Source organism: Otolemur garnettii, unplaced genomic scaffold, assembly GCF_000181295.1.
Source record: "Otolemur garnettii isolate 467f Iridium unplaced genomic scaffold, OtoGar3 scaffold00042, whole genome shotgun sequence".
In the NCBI taxonomy this organism is placed as follows: Eukaryota; Metazoa; Chordata; class Mammalia; order Primates; family Galagidae; genus Otolemur; species Otolemur garnettii.
In genome coordinates, this window is record NW_003852437.1 from 13,071,089 (window position 1) to 13,089,164 (window position 18,076).

At 42.3% G+C, this 18,076-nt stretch overlaps 1 long non-coding RNA gene across 1 annotated transcript; it reads left to right on the forward strand.

The window, feature by feature from the left end:
- Nucleotides 1-521: 521 nt before the first annotated feature.
- On the forward strand, nucleotides 522-4,709 carry LOC111725496. The gene is made up of 3 exons (XR_002773550.1): nucleotides 522-735; nucleotides 3,606-3,789; nucleotides 4,275-4,709. It is a non-coding gene; the product is annotated as an uncharacterized LOC111725496 (long non-coding RNA).
- The last annotated feature ends 13,367 nt before the right edge of the window (nucleotides 4,710-18,076 follow it).

The window sequence follows — 18,076 nt, forward strand, 5'->3', positions numbered from 1 at the left end:
GACGTCTGGCATAGACCCCTGGAGCTTTCACTGTCGTCCTCAACTGCAGGCCCACAGCACCACCACCCTGTCCCTGAGGCACCGGTCCTGGTGCTACTTCTCAGGGCTGTTTCCTTGTATCAGGAGGCAGTTGTCTCTCCACACTCACTTTCTCCCTTTTCCTCCTTTTCCCCATCAGCACAAAGGTATACAACACCTTTCCTTAAGAGCTCAGCCAATAGGCATTCAGTCATTCACAGGCAAGACCCTCTCGTCTGGAGGATATCTGCCCAGATTACATCTCAGCTGCTTACCGCTCCTCCTCCGTTTACCGGCAGGCTGGGCACCTCAGGCAAGTTGCTCAACTACTCCGTGTCCCAGTTTAATCATGTTTAGAATGAGTTTCCACTTTTTAAGTTTACTAGAGAAATTAGATGTGTGAATCTCTATAAAATGTTTAGAGAACTGTGCCTGGCTAAAACTAAAAAGTGCTTGTTATTTGTTTTGTTATTTTCATCACTGTAGGCCAGTTACAGAGACCAGGCAGAGGACATAACCAATCCAACAGTCTCTACGACCTGATCGTTCCTCCTCAACATGGCAGATGCAACAGTGAAGGTGTATGAAGCCCTGGAAGAACAGATAGACGTGTTGAAAGGAAGATATGAACTTTTACAGGTGAACTAGGGACAAGGAGAAACAGGAAGCAAAGAAAGCTTTTCCGGCGGCAAGAACGCCCCGTGCAAAGGCAGAGAGGTATGAAGGGGCGAGACCTGGGACGGAGTTGGGGAGGCGTGGTCTCGGCGGGCAGAAAGGTGGGAGGCAAAGTGGTATCTAGAGCCTGATGACAAGCAGAGTCTGGGTCAACCCCAAAGGGAAGAAAAGCCATCAGTCTCTGAGCAGGTGAGAAACTGCATGTGCTTTGAGTTTGGAGAGGGGTCTCTGCAGGAGGCATGGGGTGGACAGCTCACTAGCTACTTGTATCTTAAATAAGCTCTTACAGCTGGCCTGGCCTGGGGATGTCCTTGCCAATTACAACATTGTTTCTATTCGAAATAAAAATAATCCCAAACATCCCACAGGCAAAACAAACTTTTAGAAAATAACTTGTTCATAAAATCAGGTCCTCTGGCAATGAACCTCCTGATTTTAGTTAAAAAACAAAAAACACAATCTCCCAAGGATTGAGAAGAACAAACAAAGCAATGTTGTTTTATTCTAAAGGGATCAAAAGGTTAATCAGAAACCTTATTCTAAAATCTGTTATTTAGATTCCTTCCCATCTGTTATCTTTAAATCGTGAAATTAGCCTGGTACATTCATTCTGAGCGAGGTCCATACACCGAGTATTGATTGAGTCTGTGTGCCAGGCATTATGCTTAGGTTTTTATACCGTTTTTTAGTCTTTACAACCCCCTAACATAGGTATTATGGTACTACTTTTCAGATGAGGAAATTGAAACTTGGGGCGGGGTGGGGGTTAGCTGATTTTCCCAGGGACACACAGTTGGCAAGTCGCAGAACCCAAGGTGGTACTCAGATCTGTCTGGGTCCAAAGTCAGGGCACTCCACCATTTCCTATTATGGCTCTGTGGATCAGTAAACACTTAAAACACTTCTATTTGGTCTTCAGCCATTAAAAATAATCCTCTTTTAATTGAGCGACTAGTTTGGGTAACAGGTGCCTTGAATCTGTGCTGTTTGTCCAAACTGCTCCCATCCCTTCCATGCTGACCTTGATGGAGTATTTAAGCATGACGATATTGTCTGTGGGCTTTTCAAGTGGATAATTTTACAAGTTCAAAATCTCACAGTATCACTAAGCAAATACTAACATCCATTAGTTGTGCATTGGTAAGCTGAGCTGGAAACAGGATGAATGGCAAGTTCTGGGATGTAGCAGAAGTGGGAGCGAATAAAGGTCTGATGGACTCATGAGTCCACAGTAGGAAATGTCCTACCTGCAGCAGCCACCAGAATGTTGAGACCTCAGGGTGCATGCCTGGCTTTGCAACTCCACTCCTCCCTTCCGCCTTTTACCACCAAATCCTAAATACATAGTCGGATGTATGAGTCCTCAGTTTTGTATTAACTGACTCACAATCCCTTCTTGGGAGTCATTTGGGAAAAATATCAGAATCATGAATAATGTGTTTTCTAAGTCAGAACAACACCCTGTGTCCAATTAGTCTCAGCTAAGTTCCAGCGGAGGAATTCCACCCATCTTGACTCAGGACCACACAGTGGTGACATTAAGGGATGGACAGACTCCGCAGAGAAAATGGATGGATGGAGGGACATGCTGAGCCATGTGCATGTCCCTGGGCCCTCCTCAGAGACAGTCCTTACCTGCTGGTCCGCATGAAGGTCCAGAGGTGGGCAAGCCTTATCTTGACACACTTCCACTGGGTCACAGCAATCACAATATGTCAGTAAAAGGCAAAAAGAAACAACCAAATTACAGGAGTCCCAGAAGTTGCCATACATAGGGGAAATGAGAAATTGTAGCTAAATGTACCTTTATTTACCAAATTTTACCAAATATTCTCTATATGCTGGCCACCTCTTTCTATGTACATGACGTTCTTCATGCTGAACCCATCCTAAGATGCCTGTTGCCGTGCAAGCTTCGTAACTTCTCCTACATGGGGAGACTTTGGGGGCACCCTGTACATTAAACCACAGATGCATAAACAGAAGTGTCCCAGATGCCTGGCTCTGTAGTATTTTTCCCATGCATTTTAAGGAAATTCAGTGTCCTTGTGTCACATTCTCTAGACAAGTCCAGATCGAGATTTGACTGCAGAATCATTTTACGCATGCACATGTGTTGCAGAATCATTTTACGCATGCACATGTGTGTGTACACACAATGTATATAAGCATACATGGCTATACACACCTTCAACAAGGCATTTCCCATTTGCCAGACACTGTCCTGAGTGCTATAAAATGTTAGCCCCACAGAACCTTGTAACCACACAGCCTGACATAGGAGGTGTTCTCAGTCCCAACCTCTACATGTAGCCATGAGTCAGAGGTGAGTTGCCCAGAGGCATCTGGGAGAAGGGAGGCAGAGTTTGAGTCTGACTTGTTCTTATTCATCATTCTGAAGGCAGCTATTGTGAAAAAACCTAAGTCTCTGTAAACTTCTGTATAAGAAAGGATTTTGCTCTGCTGATGCCGCTTGCTTACTGGGCAAATTAATTTGCTTCTTTATCCAGCCCAATTGATCTTCTATGGGTAGCCGCATATGAAGCTGGCCGTAGCAGGATACATGGTTCCAGAGAATCACCCTTACCCAAATTATCTTTGATATTTATTGAAAACTGATGTCCAAAATTCAACCATTAAAACCCCAGCTCTGGGTGGTAATTTTCCATCTCTCTTACTTTTTTTTCCCCTAAGATTACCAAAGACAAGTGCTATGAAACTGATATCCAACCAAGAGCTAAAGGGACATCTCATGAAAAAAGCAAATATATATTTCACACTATTTATACTGATGATAAATTGCATGCGATTAATGCCTAGGAGAAAGGTAACACCCCAGTGGCAGTAAGAATTTTCTTTATTTCTTGATTTCTACTTTCATATATTTGTCTTTCTTTCTCCCATTCCTGCAGACTTCCTGATTTGTGGACTTCCTAACTCCCCTCCTGCTCCCTCTCCTTTCCATCTGCCAAGGTCCACATGGCCAAAAGATGTGCCGGCCTCAGAAGACAGGTCATTTCTGTGTCAAAAGATCTATGATGTAGAACTTTCTTTCTGAACAGAATCTAAATAAAATATGAAGAGGAGAGAAAGTAGGTAAGAGAAAAGCTTTTTATATCTGTTTTATGGTCCTTATAGGGGCAGGCGATACTCTTAGAAGGGTTTGAACCCTGCTCCATCCCCTACCAACTGTGTTTGTAATCTATCCTAGCTTCTCTATCAAGAACACAATAATCCCCCACTTACCAAGTTACATTAAATGCGATAATACGCATGAGCGCTGAATACGTGGTATTTCTAGAAACACAAACACTTCACGAAGACCAAAGACTTGCTCAAAGGAGAGACCTTGCTCAAAGAAGCTAAGCAAGATTTTGAGGCTGGGTCCTTTCTGCAGAGGACAAGAAAAGACAGTGTTCCCAGTCAGGCATGGTAGGCAGGGGAGAGAGTTATAGGGACAAGGAGCCCTGGGCTTCCACAGTCTGTTTTGAATGCTGTCTAGTCTTTGAGTAGAGAATGACTGGCTTTAAGGACCTCATTTTGCAAGTATTCATCTGATGAGGAATCTTCTCTTCCCTCAGACCTGGAAAAGAGTCAGATGTCCTCCTGGAGCACATGATGGGGCCCTGCCCCCAAATGTATCTTTCTCCAAACTAATTAGTGGGTGAGTGAGTGCCAGCACTGAGGGTCCTGATTCAGCCACCCCGCAGGACCTCTCCACTCCATGTCACAATGCAAGAGGAGGTAGAGGGTGAGCATGGAGTCACGGCATCTGTATCCATCTGCTTTCCCATCGAACACCTACCAGACAGCATCCAACGTGGAGCTAAAGGTTACACGGGCAGCAGAATAGCAAATGCAGCGCCTTAGAGACAAGGGAAGGAGCAGGTGACAGCAGGTGCAGGGAAGCCACAGCTACTGCAGAGCCACATTGTGAGCATGTAATGACAGTGTAGGCGTCTGCTCTATCTCTGCTATGGAACATTGTGATAAATTATTAATAAAAGGGTTTGTGTACGCAGCGATGAAAAGAAGAACTATTTTTGCTCAACAAACTGAAGCAAATTGGACGCAGAGGGGGTTTACTTTTCAGACTGAATCTTGAATCTACATTAAAAGCAAATGAGTAAATGGTATCTATGCTCTGCATAAATTCATACACAAAAGGGAGTAAAAGAATAAAGTTTCAATCAGAACAAACATCTCTGAATAAAGTTAGCTTAGGAATAGTGGGTTCTTGTTTTTAGCCATATATTTTGATCAACTTCGATCTTGGCAAAAAGTTTTACATGCTAATACTGAAGAGTCTCTCTCACTCTTTCTCTCTTTGACTAGTGGGTTTCCTTAGAAAACTCTTAGATCTGTGACCTGGACTCTTAGAGATAGATAATATTACATTTATTTTAGTGTTTTTAATTCAATTTGATTTAATCTTTTTTTTTTTTTTTTTTTTGAGACAGACTCTCACTATGCCCTGGTGTCACAGCTCACAACAACCTCCAACTCTTGGGCTTAAGCAATTCTCTTGCCTCAGCCTCCCAAGTAGCTGGGATGACAGGTGCCTACCATGACACCCAGCTATTTTTTGTTGCAGTTGTTGTTGTTTAGCAGGCCTGGGCTGGGTTCGAACCTGCCTGCCTCAGTATATGTGGCCAGCGCCCTAACCAGTGAGCTGTAGGCATGGAGCCTAATTTGATTTTAGTCTTTATTTTAAAAGGGTTTTATTTAGTGCAGAGTTTCATTTTTAATATTCTACATTGAAAATGTAGGGGACTTGCAAGTAAATTTCAGATACTGGCTTGTCGATATTAGAAAGATCAAAAAAAAAAAAAAAAAAAAAGAAAGACCAAGAAATTTTGGGCCATACTCCAAAAGAACAATGGATCAATTGCAGTCAAGAGAAGCTGCCCCTCCACACCCATACCCCTTTATGGTCTTAAGTCTTCCTCCCCCCACACCCACACCCCTTTCACATGTGTTCTTTCCCTGCCCTGCCTCTGAAGACATTTGCATCTGTTATAAATCCTTTTTCTTCCTTCCATCATGAGAGTTTTGTTAGATCATTTTTTCTCAGCCCTTCTCTGCTTGCTGAATTTAAACCTTGGCACAAAGGTCACAGGCAGACAGAAGGCACTTTGCTGAATAACTTTTGTTTGAATTTATCCGGCAATTACTTTGGCTTTTTTCTGAAGGTGCCCACGCCATGTTTAGCAGTTAAATATTCAGTGTTGCAAAAAAAAAATAGTCAGCTTGCAAGATCTCTCTCATTCATCTTTGTACTTAGAAAAGTAAAAGACAGGCTTGGCGCCTATAGTTCAAGAGGCTAGGGTGCTGGCGGAGCTGGCGGGTTTGAATCCAGCCTGGGCCCACCAAACAAGAATGATGATAACTACAACCAAAAAAAAAAAAAAAAAAAAAAAAAATCCAGGCATTGCAGTGGGCACCTGTAGTTCTAGCTACTTGGGAGGCTGAGGCAAGAGAATCTCTTAAGCCCAAGAGTTGGAGGTTGCTGTGAGCTGTGATGCTGTAGCATTCTATCCAGGGTGATAGCTTGAGACTCTGTCTCAAAAAAAAAGAAAAGAAAAGAAAAGTAAAAGACACTTTTCATCTAAGGTTAAAATAATTAATAAACATCAACTAAGTTATTCTGAGATATGATTGATGGCATAGGTTTGACAAGTACTATTATTCATGCTGAAGAATGATACTCTCAGTACACAAGAGCACTTGGTAAATAACGCTCAGCCACTGGTGATGTTGAGCTAAAGCCAATGACCGACCAGCAGACATGGGAGTGGCAGCCACCAGAAGAAAGCAGCGAGGCTGACTCCGTGCCAGGTCTGCGTGCTGTTTTCTATAGACCCTTCCCTCGAGTCTGTGTTGGCGAATGTTCCAAGGTTAGAGGACGTGCTGACCTTAAAAGCAGGACTTATCCCAGCAAGAAGCTCTGCAACCCGGAGCAGCGTCACCTGCCCCAGCTCCTCAGAAGCACACGACGAGGAGCTTCTCCTTCTCCTCTGAGCTGCTAAAGACTCTCAGGATGAACAGAAACAAATCTGGGGGGCTTCCCGGTTCTCTGTGCAGAGGTCCCTTCTCTTCAGTCTCCTTCACTGATGGGGCAAACTGCCCGTGGATTTGAACCTCGACTCGGCAGCTCATTTGCCATGTTACAGTCCCCGTAAGATGAGGACAGTAGCATTTTTCTGCAATAGCTGAGTTGACAGTCTATGTGGAACTGACAACTTGTGTGGGCCCCTCCAGATCCATGTTTTATGCTGCTATTCCCTGGGAGGTTGACCCATACGAACCCATCAACAGACTCCGTTGCCACCTGACTTCCTGTAGGCTGGGCCCATGAAGGCACCCCTGGAAGGAAAGGGAGATTCAGGTATATACTCTCTAAGCTGCCTTCCTGCCAGATTGTTGTGGGTTGGCTACTTTGTACAGAAGCCCATAAGCAGACTTCTTTAAACAGCTTCCCTTGCTGAGTCTGCTCTTCCTAGCCCCGGGTGCTATACCATAGTTTATGGATTCCTCAAACCCTATCCACACTTTGCAAATAGTTCCTGTATTGAATCCTCCTCAAATTACCCAGTGGAAATGTGAAGTCTCTTCCCTCCCAGGACTCTGAATGATACATATGAGAAACACCTGGCTACCTGTACTAGCGGCTCAGGAAATGGCCACGATGCTCACGTACTAACTCTGTAATTATGGTTAGCTTAATAATGCTGGGTTTGAAGGACCCATGTTTCTTGTTTGGAAAAGGAAATATCTTGCAAAAAGTGTGATTCTGCATTTATATCGATAACATGATTTGGAAGTAGAATTTGTGAATGAATTCAAACACCTACTAGGTAAAAGAGAAAAACTTTAATTAAGCTGGATATGACCTCATAAACTAAACTAGAATTTAGAAAAATCAGATGCCTGGGTGGCGCCTGTGGCTCAAGGAGTAGGGCGCTGGTCCCATATACCTAAGGTAGTGGGTTCAAACCTGGCCCCGGCCAAACTGCAACAAAAAATAGCCGGGTGTTGTGGTGGGTGCCTGTGGTCCCAGCTACTCGGAAGGCTGAGGCAAGAGAATCGCCTAAGCCCAAGACCTGGAGGTTGCTGTGAGCTGTAACATCACAGCACTCTGCCAAGGGTGACAAAGTGAGACTCTGTCTCTAAAAAAAAAAAAGAAAAGAAAAGAAAAGAAAAATCAGAGCCCCTGAGGTTATGAACCAGTCTTGCTTCCCAGAGGATAGGTATAACATGAGCTTCTGGAAAATGAAAATGTATTCTACCAATCAGTTGGCAGAGTTTTGGTGGTTCTCAAAGTGCAGGTCTCAGCATCATCTGGGTACATGCTAGAAATACGAATTCTCTGGCCCCACCCTTGGGCCTATAGATTCAAAACTTGAGGGGCTGCAGCTGAACAGTCAATATTTCAAAAGACCCTCCAGGGGAAGCAGGAAGCATGCTGAAGTTTCAGGACTACTAGACCTGAGTGGTTACTAGAAGTAAGCAAAAGAAAAAGAAAAAAGAAGTAAGCAAAAGTCAACATTCAGAAGTTTAGATAAGCACTTAGCCTCAGATAACCTGACAAGCAGTAAAGAATTCAAGAGCAACTGATTTCACAAAGAGGTTTGCTTTGGGGAACTCTGACATTAGGGAATAGGAAGAGAACCTCTGGCTGTGGTTCAGAGCAGGACTCCCATCCCTAAAAATGATGTGAAGAGCAGTACAGTCAGGGCAGCACCCCAATAATACAGGGGCTCAGGCCTAAATGAATTAAGAAGCAGGAGCATTACACAGTAGAAATAAGAAATGCAGGACCCAACCCCTGCACCAGTGTGCCCAGAATGCAGAACACAGAGCCAGAAGAGAATTATTCTCCAGCTTGAAGACTTGATAGTTTCCATTAGGTTTTAGACTTGCTTAGGACTGCTGCTCCTTTTTACTTTCTTGTTACTTCCTTTTGGAATAGGAGTGTCTGCACTAGGCCTGTCCCACCATTGTATTTTGGAAATAGATAACTTTCAAAACTTCATAGGTGAAGGGAAATTTTCTTCAGGATAAATCATGTTTTGACTCTCAGACTCTGAACTTTGGACTTTGAAGTTGGTGATGAAAGAGTTGAGACTTTTGGGACTATTGAGATGGAATGAATGTATTTTACACTGTGATAAGGACATGACTTTTAGAGGTAGGGGAAGAATGCTACAGTTTGAATTTGTCCCCCAAGAGTGTGTACTGAAAACTCAATAAACAATGGATTAATATAGGTGACTGGGTCATGAGGGATCTGCTCTCATGTATTAATGTATTAATACTGCTATTGCAGAAGCAAGTTAGAATCAAGAGCAGATAGTTAATTAACAAAGGTGAGTTATACTTGCTCTTGAGATCTTTTTTGAACATGCTCACTCATCCTTTTGTTTTTCTGCCATGTTATAACATAGTATGAAAGTCCTCAGCAGAACCTGCTGCCATGTTCTTGGACTTCCCAGCCTCTGGAAGCATAAGCAAAATAAACTCTTTTCCTAACAAATTACCCAGTCTTGGGTGTTCTGTTATAGAGATAAAATGTGCTTAGATAGGCAGGGAATTTACTGAGATATTACTTTGTATTTTGTTTTCTGCTTTCTCCTAGCCTTGTTCCTAGAAGTCAGCCAGGCTCCTGGTATGTTCTGTCTCATCAGGACTGTGGTCAAAAGCCGCTGAAAGGCAATATCTCCAGCTAACATTTGAGAAAGCTAAGATCATTGCAGTGCAGAGATATGGGGTGTGGAAGAAGTGTGCAGTGCCTTCATGGACAATAAGAAGGAAGGGAGAGAAATGCCCCCAGGATGGGACTGTCACAGAGTCAGGAGACCCACGGCAGTGCTACCCAAGATAGAGGGCCCAGGGAACACTCAATGACCTCTGCCCCATTGGGCCTTGTAATTCCCAGCCTCTTGAGAGAGTCCTCTGTCCCCCAAATACAGTCAAAAAGCATGGCCCTAGACCTAAAGGATACTCCATCTTAAGGCAATAGAAGCTCTGGTAAACTGTAGCCTTCTCATGGACATAACAATTATCTGTTAAAAAGTCATAATCTTGAGGTCCAAACCAGACCTCATTCAGTAGTAGTTCTGGAGAGGAGCTCAAGTATCCTTTTTATAACAGATGTTTCTAAAGCAGGTAGTTTCTAAGACTCCACTCAGAAACATGGAAACGGTAAAGAAAAATCTGCTTCTGTTCTATTCATACCAATAGGAAGATATTTTCCTTGCAAGTAAACATAATAGAAACTATCTTCCTAAAAATAAGTGATGCTAGCTTTTTGCCTCTTTAAGTTCCAACAATCTATCTCACTAGGAGCAAACCTAAGAAAACTTCCATCATTCTCAGAATCCATAATTTCTTCTCCCCAAACTTTATTGTGAAAAAATTTACAGCTAGTGTAAATCAAAGTAGGCCTCTCAATTTCACAGTGCATGCCAACCATCCGTCAATGTCAGCATCCTGATGTATAACGTTACTGTCCCATTTGTGTTAGAAATTTTTCCTCAAAGTGGCCAGCCACTGTGGCACATGCTTGTAATCCCAGCACTGTGGGAGACCAAGGTGGGAGAATCCCTTGAGCACAGAAATTCAAGACCAGCCTGGGTCTAGTGAAACTCCCATCTCTACAAAAAATGTTTAAAAATTAGTGGGACACAGTGGCATGAGCCTATAGTCCCAGCGGGTGAACCATCTGAGGCAGAAGGATGGCTGGAGCACAGGAATGTGAGGCTGCAGTGAGCCACTGCACTCCATCCTGAGTAAAAGAGCAAGATCTTGTCTTCAAATTAAAAAAAAAAAAATTTTTTTCTCAAAGCATGTTTATCTTGTGAACTCTTAAAAATGTAACTATCAAATGGAGACAGTATTTGGATGAGTCATTTCTGAACATCTCAGGTCACCTACCTCATCTGTATCCACATCTTATGCCTCCCATGGACGCTTGGTGTGTAACCTAAATACAGTCTTCACTGGGTCTTGTGATTGCATCATCTTTACAAAGGAATATTTGCATCTACAGTGGAGGTCATAATAACACCCTCTAAAATTACTTCCACGGACCTGTCAGGATTCATGGACCTTTATCCTAAAGGAGTAGAAATACGAATGACCTGTAACAGGGGTTGGCAAATGAGAGCCAGAGGACCAAAAATGGTCAACTGCCTATTTTTTTTATATGGCCCATGAGCTGAGATTGGTTTTCATATTTTGCAATTGTTAAGAAAAATGTCAAAAGATAAGTATTCCAGGAACATACAAATTACATGAAATTAAAATGTCATTGTCCATAAAGTGCTAAGGGCAAATCAACCTTCATTCACTTCATGTTTATTGTCTACAACAGCACAGGTGAGTAGCTGTGACAGAGACCACAGAATTTGCAAAGACAAAAAGAATCAACTATATATCCCTTTACGGAAAAAATTTGCCAACCCATGATCTACACATTTGGAGTTTTCATCTGTTAAAATTTCTCATTCAGAGTTTTAGGGGAAACACAGTAGCATTTGTGCATAGGAGGACATTATGTAAACAAATGTGTTAGGGGAGATTCCTTGTTTTTGTGGATTAAAATCTGGTGTATTTGCTTCCAGCTTTTTTTTTTCTGTGTATACATACATCTTACCTATTTGGTATCATACTCCATATACACAACTGTGTTCCTCTTTTATTAATGTAATTGTGAGTGTTTTTCATGTTGATAAAAAAATTCTTCGCAAACATGTTTAAATGACTGTATGACATGAAAAGGAATATCTTAAGTTCTCTATTAAGACCATACCCACAAAAGAGCAATCAGGTGAATTATCTTGTCCACTGAGCATGTCTCCCTTAAAGTGGGGACCCCAAGCAAGTACCAACAGAGGTCAGGAAGGTAATGTAAATGTGAGAAAGGCCAGCTCAAGAAAAATGCACCCTTCCCCATTCTCTTGAAATACATGACCTTCTCAGTGTATATTTTATTTCCTTATTTTTTACAGAGATGTATAAAAACTTCATGTTTCTTAATTATATGAAAAGCAACAGCCTAAGAAAGATGATAAATGGCAATTGAAAATAGGAAGACTATAGAGAGTGATAAGGATTGTGACAAATTGGAGAGTATATTTCTTACATAAAAGATACAGGTGCCGTATGAGAATACTCAGTATTTCTAGATTGTGTACTGTTAGTATGACAATGATTAATGAGCTGGACATAAACATTTTTGTAACAATCTCCATTTTTAATTGCTGGCAACAAAGTTTTTAAAAATTAGACACCATCCTGGTTGACTCTATGGACAATCTGCAACTTCCTGGCATGTTTGGCGATACCAAGTCTCAGAATCAAAGGCAATGAGATCCCTGTGTCTAAGAACCCTTTAATGTGACCACCTCGATTTGCCCCAAATCATGTTCATTTTAGCACTGAAAGACCCATGTCTCAGGAAACCCCCTGTGTCCTGGGCAAACTGGGATAGTTAGTCACCTTCAATTCACATTCACCTGACTCTTATTTGTTATTTTTTAATTTGGCCTAAACACTCACCTGAGGACACCCAATGGCTTTTGTTTCCAAACTTATGACAAATGATTGATTCTTTTTTTAAAATTTGTCCCTCCTTTTATACTTTCTTCTTAACAGTTTTGTTTTCTGATAAACAAATCAGCAAGTTGAAAGATTTGGATTGGCCACAGATGCTACATTCCAATTCTGGATCCATTTCATGCTACACCTGCAAGTCACATTAACCAGCAAATGACAAAACCAATAAGGAAAGTCTATGCACTTCAAGAAACTGACACCTCGTGATAATAGCAATCTCTTAATAAATCACCTACCTCAGGCAAGGAAAGAGGATTACTGAACATCTGTTATAAGTTGAGCTGAAGTAGGGGGCTGAACACAGGGTGGCTTCACTGCAACGAAGCCAAGTTGCAGAGGCATGGGAATCTGCTCTTCTTCCAATGCTATATCCTAATTCAACTGATGTTCCTGTTACTCCCAGTCACTTTCACAATGGACACTGTGGCCTGGCTTGGTTACCACCCACTCTGGGCCCCTGTGGGAGTGCCAAGGCCAAAAAGCCAATACCAACCGGCCAGTGAGGCTCTCAGTATGCTTCAGACATGTCCAGTTAGATGACTTTGATTCAGACTGAGCCAAGCGGGGTAAAGGCAGGATGTAGCCCTCACTTTGCTGATGTAGACTGGAGCTATAGACTGTAGCAGAAACAAGTGGGTTTCTACTGGGCAGCTGAGGTGGCGATATCTCGATTCTGTAGGTTTCTCATTAACATGGAGGTGACAGCCACCCTTAAGCATCTCGTTCTGCAGTGTGGTTGAGGCTCATTCCCGGCAACTCAGTCTAGACCCATTTTCTCAGGTTTCCAACAGCTTGGGAATCTCCTGTACTCCCTAATAAATGCATGTTTTCTTTATACTAGCCAGAGAAGATTCTACCCTCTGCAATCAGAATGTTGATCAGTACATTGCATTGTCAAAGTTAAGTTTTCTCAAAACCTGTAACTTTAAAATCTGTTATGACCAGAGAATTGGACAGTCCTTCATTTCTTCTGACATTCTCTATAGTCCACGGGAAGAGAAGGAGGATGAGGAAAAGTTATAAACAGATGGAAATGGTAGGGCTTAGATGGTTGGATCACCCAAGACTCTTCCACATTTAGATTTTTCCGACTGAGGCTTATTGATTTAATATCCACTCCCCTCTTAGATGGCAGACCCCATGAGAACAGAAGCTGTTTTTGTTTAGTTGACACTTCATATGTGATACCCAGCAGACTTCTGACTTCTAGTAGAAACGCCATAAACCATATGTGACTGTATAAAGTAGCAGATGAATATCTGTTCAATAATGTCAATTGTTGCTGTTGTCAAGCAACTACAAGGAGATTAGTGATTTTGCATGTATGGTAGAACCTCCACAGATGACCACCTCCCTACATCAACCACCTTCTCAAGTTGATCTACTTTTCTTTTCTTTCTTTCTTTCTTTTTTTTTTTTTAGAGACAGAGTTTCACTCCATTGCCCTCAGTACAGTGCCGTGGCATCACAGCTCACAGCATCCTCCAACTCCTCAGCTTAGGCCATTCTCTTGCTTCAGCCTCCCTAGTAGCTGGGACTACATGCACCCACCACTATGCCCAGCTATATATATATATATTTTTTTTTTGCAGTTTTTTTGGCCAAGGTTGGGTTTGAACCTGCCACCTCCAATATATGGGGCCGGTGCCCTACTCCTTTGAGCTACAGGTGCTGCCCCCCCACTTATTTTTTTTATATTTTTTTTTTGTAGAGACAGAGTCTCACTTTATCACCCTTGGTAGAGTGCCATGGTGTCACAGCTCACAGCAACTTCCAACTCCTGGGTGTAGGCGATTCTCTTGCCTCAGCCTCCCAAGTAGCTGGGACTACATGCACCCACCACAACGCCCAGCTATTTTTTTGTTGCAATTTGGCCAGGGACAGTTTTAAACCCACCACCCTTGGCATATGAGGCTGGCACCCTACCCACTGAGCCACAGGTGCTGCCCCAAGTTAATCTACTTTTCATAGACCAGACAGGCACCACATGTACGTGTCAGTACAATAGGCCTAGTTCCTCACGTTGACCACCTCCATGTGTTGACCAGTTTCTGACAGTCCCTGAGTGGTCAACTTACAGAGGTCCTACTGTATTTTCTCATCGCCCCTCTACAGAAGGTTTTATTACCTTCATTTCACACATAAAGAAACTGAGTCTCAGCAAGATCAAATAAGAGTCATGGCTACTCACTCAAATTCAAGAACTCTGATTTCAAAACCCATGAGGCAGTTGGACTCCAACTCTCAGCACCCAAAATGAAACAAAACAAAACAATTTGTATGCAGTTTCTATTACACCCCACACATTCAGTTTTAGGGATTCAACGCCTTTCCAGGCAACTGCAAATGTCCTCACAGTGTCTCAATCATCTAGAAAACCCGTAGCTCCTACAATACCTGCGTCAGTCCACAGGAAATCCTTTCAAAAGTATTCCTGGAATGTGGCTGCATCCACGTATGGAAATATTCCTTCACGTAGGATGCTTCTCCTTTTCATTCATAGCATCATGTTGGGAATTGGGAGGAAAAAACCCAACCATGTCATAGTAGAGGAGAAGAGGAAGGTTGTCTCTACCCTCAGAATTCCTCAGTGTTCCTGCCAACCCCATTCTGCAGACGCTGACAGTTTTCCATGCAGGAATTCTTTCAGGGAAAACTTATTTTGCTCAAGGATTGTTTCCACAGTACAGGCATATTCCCCTTCGGAGCCTTTTCAGCCTTACCTTTGAAAACACCCTTTTAAAAGCCAATGCGACCCAGAAGGAACTTGGTTGATTTTGTCATTTTATTATTAATTCATATATTCGTGCCATTTACCCAACAAACATTTCTACAGCCTCAACACCACATAAGATACTGTGCTGGTAGTAATCTAGTAAAATAGCACAGTCATTTTATCTCTCCAATCACGGTGGTAAAACTAGATTAAAACACATTGTTTTGTAGTGAGCATTTTAGGTGGTTGTTACGTCTCTGGAGCCCTGAAACTGGCTTCTATGCAATTCGTTTCTTGTAGAAACATTTGGGCTGAGCTTAGTCATAGAAATACATCTACCTCCAACTTAGAGGTGACTCATCACCACCCTATTTCATGCGTGTGTTCCTTGGCTGCATATCAAGTCACACTAGTTCAGAAACATGCCCACAGCATCTGACATCAAATCCAATATTTGAAGTGTAATATAGTATCTCTTTGTTTTCTGAGGCTTCTTAAATCACGTTATAGAGAATGAGAAACTTTATTCCCGTCTGTTCATCAGAGCGCAGGCACTGAGAGAAGAAAGAAAAAATGCAAACTTAACCGCAGAATTTCTTCTTTTCTTTTTGTATTTGTAATGGAATCTTTGTGGCAACTTACAGCAGATTTTTAATGAGATATTTTTGCTGGGGCCACTTTAAATGAAGACCAATTTTTCCCCAACCTTTTTCCAAGCTGTCTCCCCGAGATGAAAACATCGACTCTGGCTGATGAGTCATTACAGATTCAAGTCCAGGTGGAGAATAAACTCCAGCCAGGGATCAAACCTCATTAGAGTCAGACCTGTAAAAAAAAGTCACCGTGGTTCCAGGTTTATTAGAAAGGTTATAACTTGCCTGTAAAATTTAGCTTGGGGGCTGAAGTAGGCCACACAAGTTTCTAGTCCATAAGCACTTTAAAATCAGAAATCTCAATTAGGTACTGCTAAATTAAATGGTTGTTAATTGGCAGAGAATTGGATTTTGATGTTTAAAAACTTCTTGCCAAAAGCTTAGGAGACATTTTAATGTTTAAAAATATAGTGAAAATACAGTGTAGCAATTGAAGCCCAATAAAAAATTTGCAAAGTCAATTCAACCCAGCGTCTCGCCTGCTCCCCACCCCACTTTCCTGCCTATGGGAGGTAACTCTTACTACCTCCGGGTCTGCATTTCTCTGAATGAAAGACCGTGATGGTATTTACCTCTTCCCAGAGATGTCAGGAAGGCAATCTAATAACTCTATTTCTCATTTCAAGTTCAAATAACATGTACTCTTCTAAGGGAGGAGGTCAACACAAATTCTCTTTCCATCCCCCCAGGTCCTCTGTGGTAAATGAGCAAGGCCCAGTCAACCTCTTAGGAAACAGAACCATTCTATGCTACTCTCATTCCCACGTGTTTAGAGCCATAGAGAGATGATTTTTCCTTTTGCTAATTCCCAGAATTGGAAAGAATAAAGGATTTAGGAGTTTTACAGTCGTGGGCATGAAATTTAGTTCCCGCTTTCTAGATGTGTGGACTGCTTTGTTTGTGAAGTGAGGATTGTTATTTGTGAGAGATGAAAGAAAAAATGCAGGGGACTCGTGAGGGGCCCCGTGCACAGTGGACAGTCAGCGGTAGCTGCGACAACGAATGCCCAGAGGAAGAATCCAGTCCCATAACAAGCCACTGGCCAGCCCTGCGGGTCTCCCTCCGGGCCTTGGAGGAAGACCAGGTCCTTGCAAATAGGAGACTTTCACTCATCCTCATGCAGAGAAGCAAAAGAATTGATTCTGACGGGAGAAAGGTACTCAGACATTGCCGTGGGGAAGAAGCTCTTGGGAAAAATCGTGTTTTTTCATGTGCTGGCAATAGAGTGGCACGATTTCCCAACCAGTAGCATCGTTTTCCTTTTTCTAAGTAATTAGTTTTCATAATAATTTCTAATGTGAATTTGCCTGTTTAATAGGAATACAACGTGCAGTTCTGTATTTCTTATTAATACTCTAAGGAGCAGTAATAGTCAAAGCTTGGAAAGCTTATTAAGACTAATACTCAAATGTGGTTGAAGGCATTAAGAAGTCTTAGTAGAGAATAGGCACTATGATCCCATACACTGTTTCAGCTTTTACAGAAGGCCCATTAAGGCAGAGAACATTATCAAAGCAAATTTGCCCTCAACCTGTAACCCTTCCTCCATCTTTTTTGTTTCTTTTCTTTGAGACAGGGCCTCACTCTGTTGTTTCAGACTAGAGTGCCCTTGGAGTCAACTTAGCTCACAGCAACCTCAAACTCCTGGGTTCAAGTACTGCCCCTGCCTCAACCTCCCATGTAGCTTGTACTACAGGCACCCACCATGACACCTAGCTAATTTTTCTATTTTTAGTAGAGATGACATCTTATTCTCTTGTTCAGGCTGGTCTGGAGCTCCTGAGCTCAAGAGATCCTCCTGCCTGAGCCTCCCAGAGTGCCAGGATTACAGGTTTGAGCCACTGCACCCAGCCTTTCCTCCATCTTTAAATGAGAAGACTAAAAGCAAAGCTGAAATATTCCAGAAATTGCTAAATAGTTATAACCTTTTTCTTTCTTTTCTTTCCATGATTCATGCAATTTACTTATACAGGATTTCCAATTTTTAGTCTCATGTACAAACAATAGTTTTCCAAATCAATTGATAGGGATATAATAAAATACACTTTTTTACATATCTTAAAAAATTATATTATCTTTCTCCCTAGGGTCCCAATGCAGATGAATAACAGACGCTAGACCAAGTTAGATATAAATAAAATTTATATTATTAAATCCTCCTGATCCAACATTTCATTTATCAAGAGAACAAAATCTTGGCTCTGTGCCTATGGCTCAAGCGGCTAAGGCGCTAGTCATATACACCTGAGCTGGTGGGTTCAAATCCAGCCTGGGTCCGCCAAACAACAATGACAACTACAACCAAAAAATAGCCAGGTGTTATGGTGAGTGCCTGTAATCCCAGCTACTTGGGAGGCTGAGGCAAGAGAATCGCTTGAGCCCAGGAGTTGGAGGT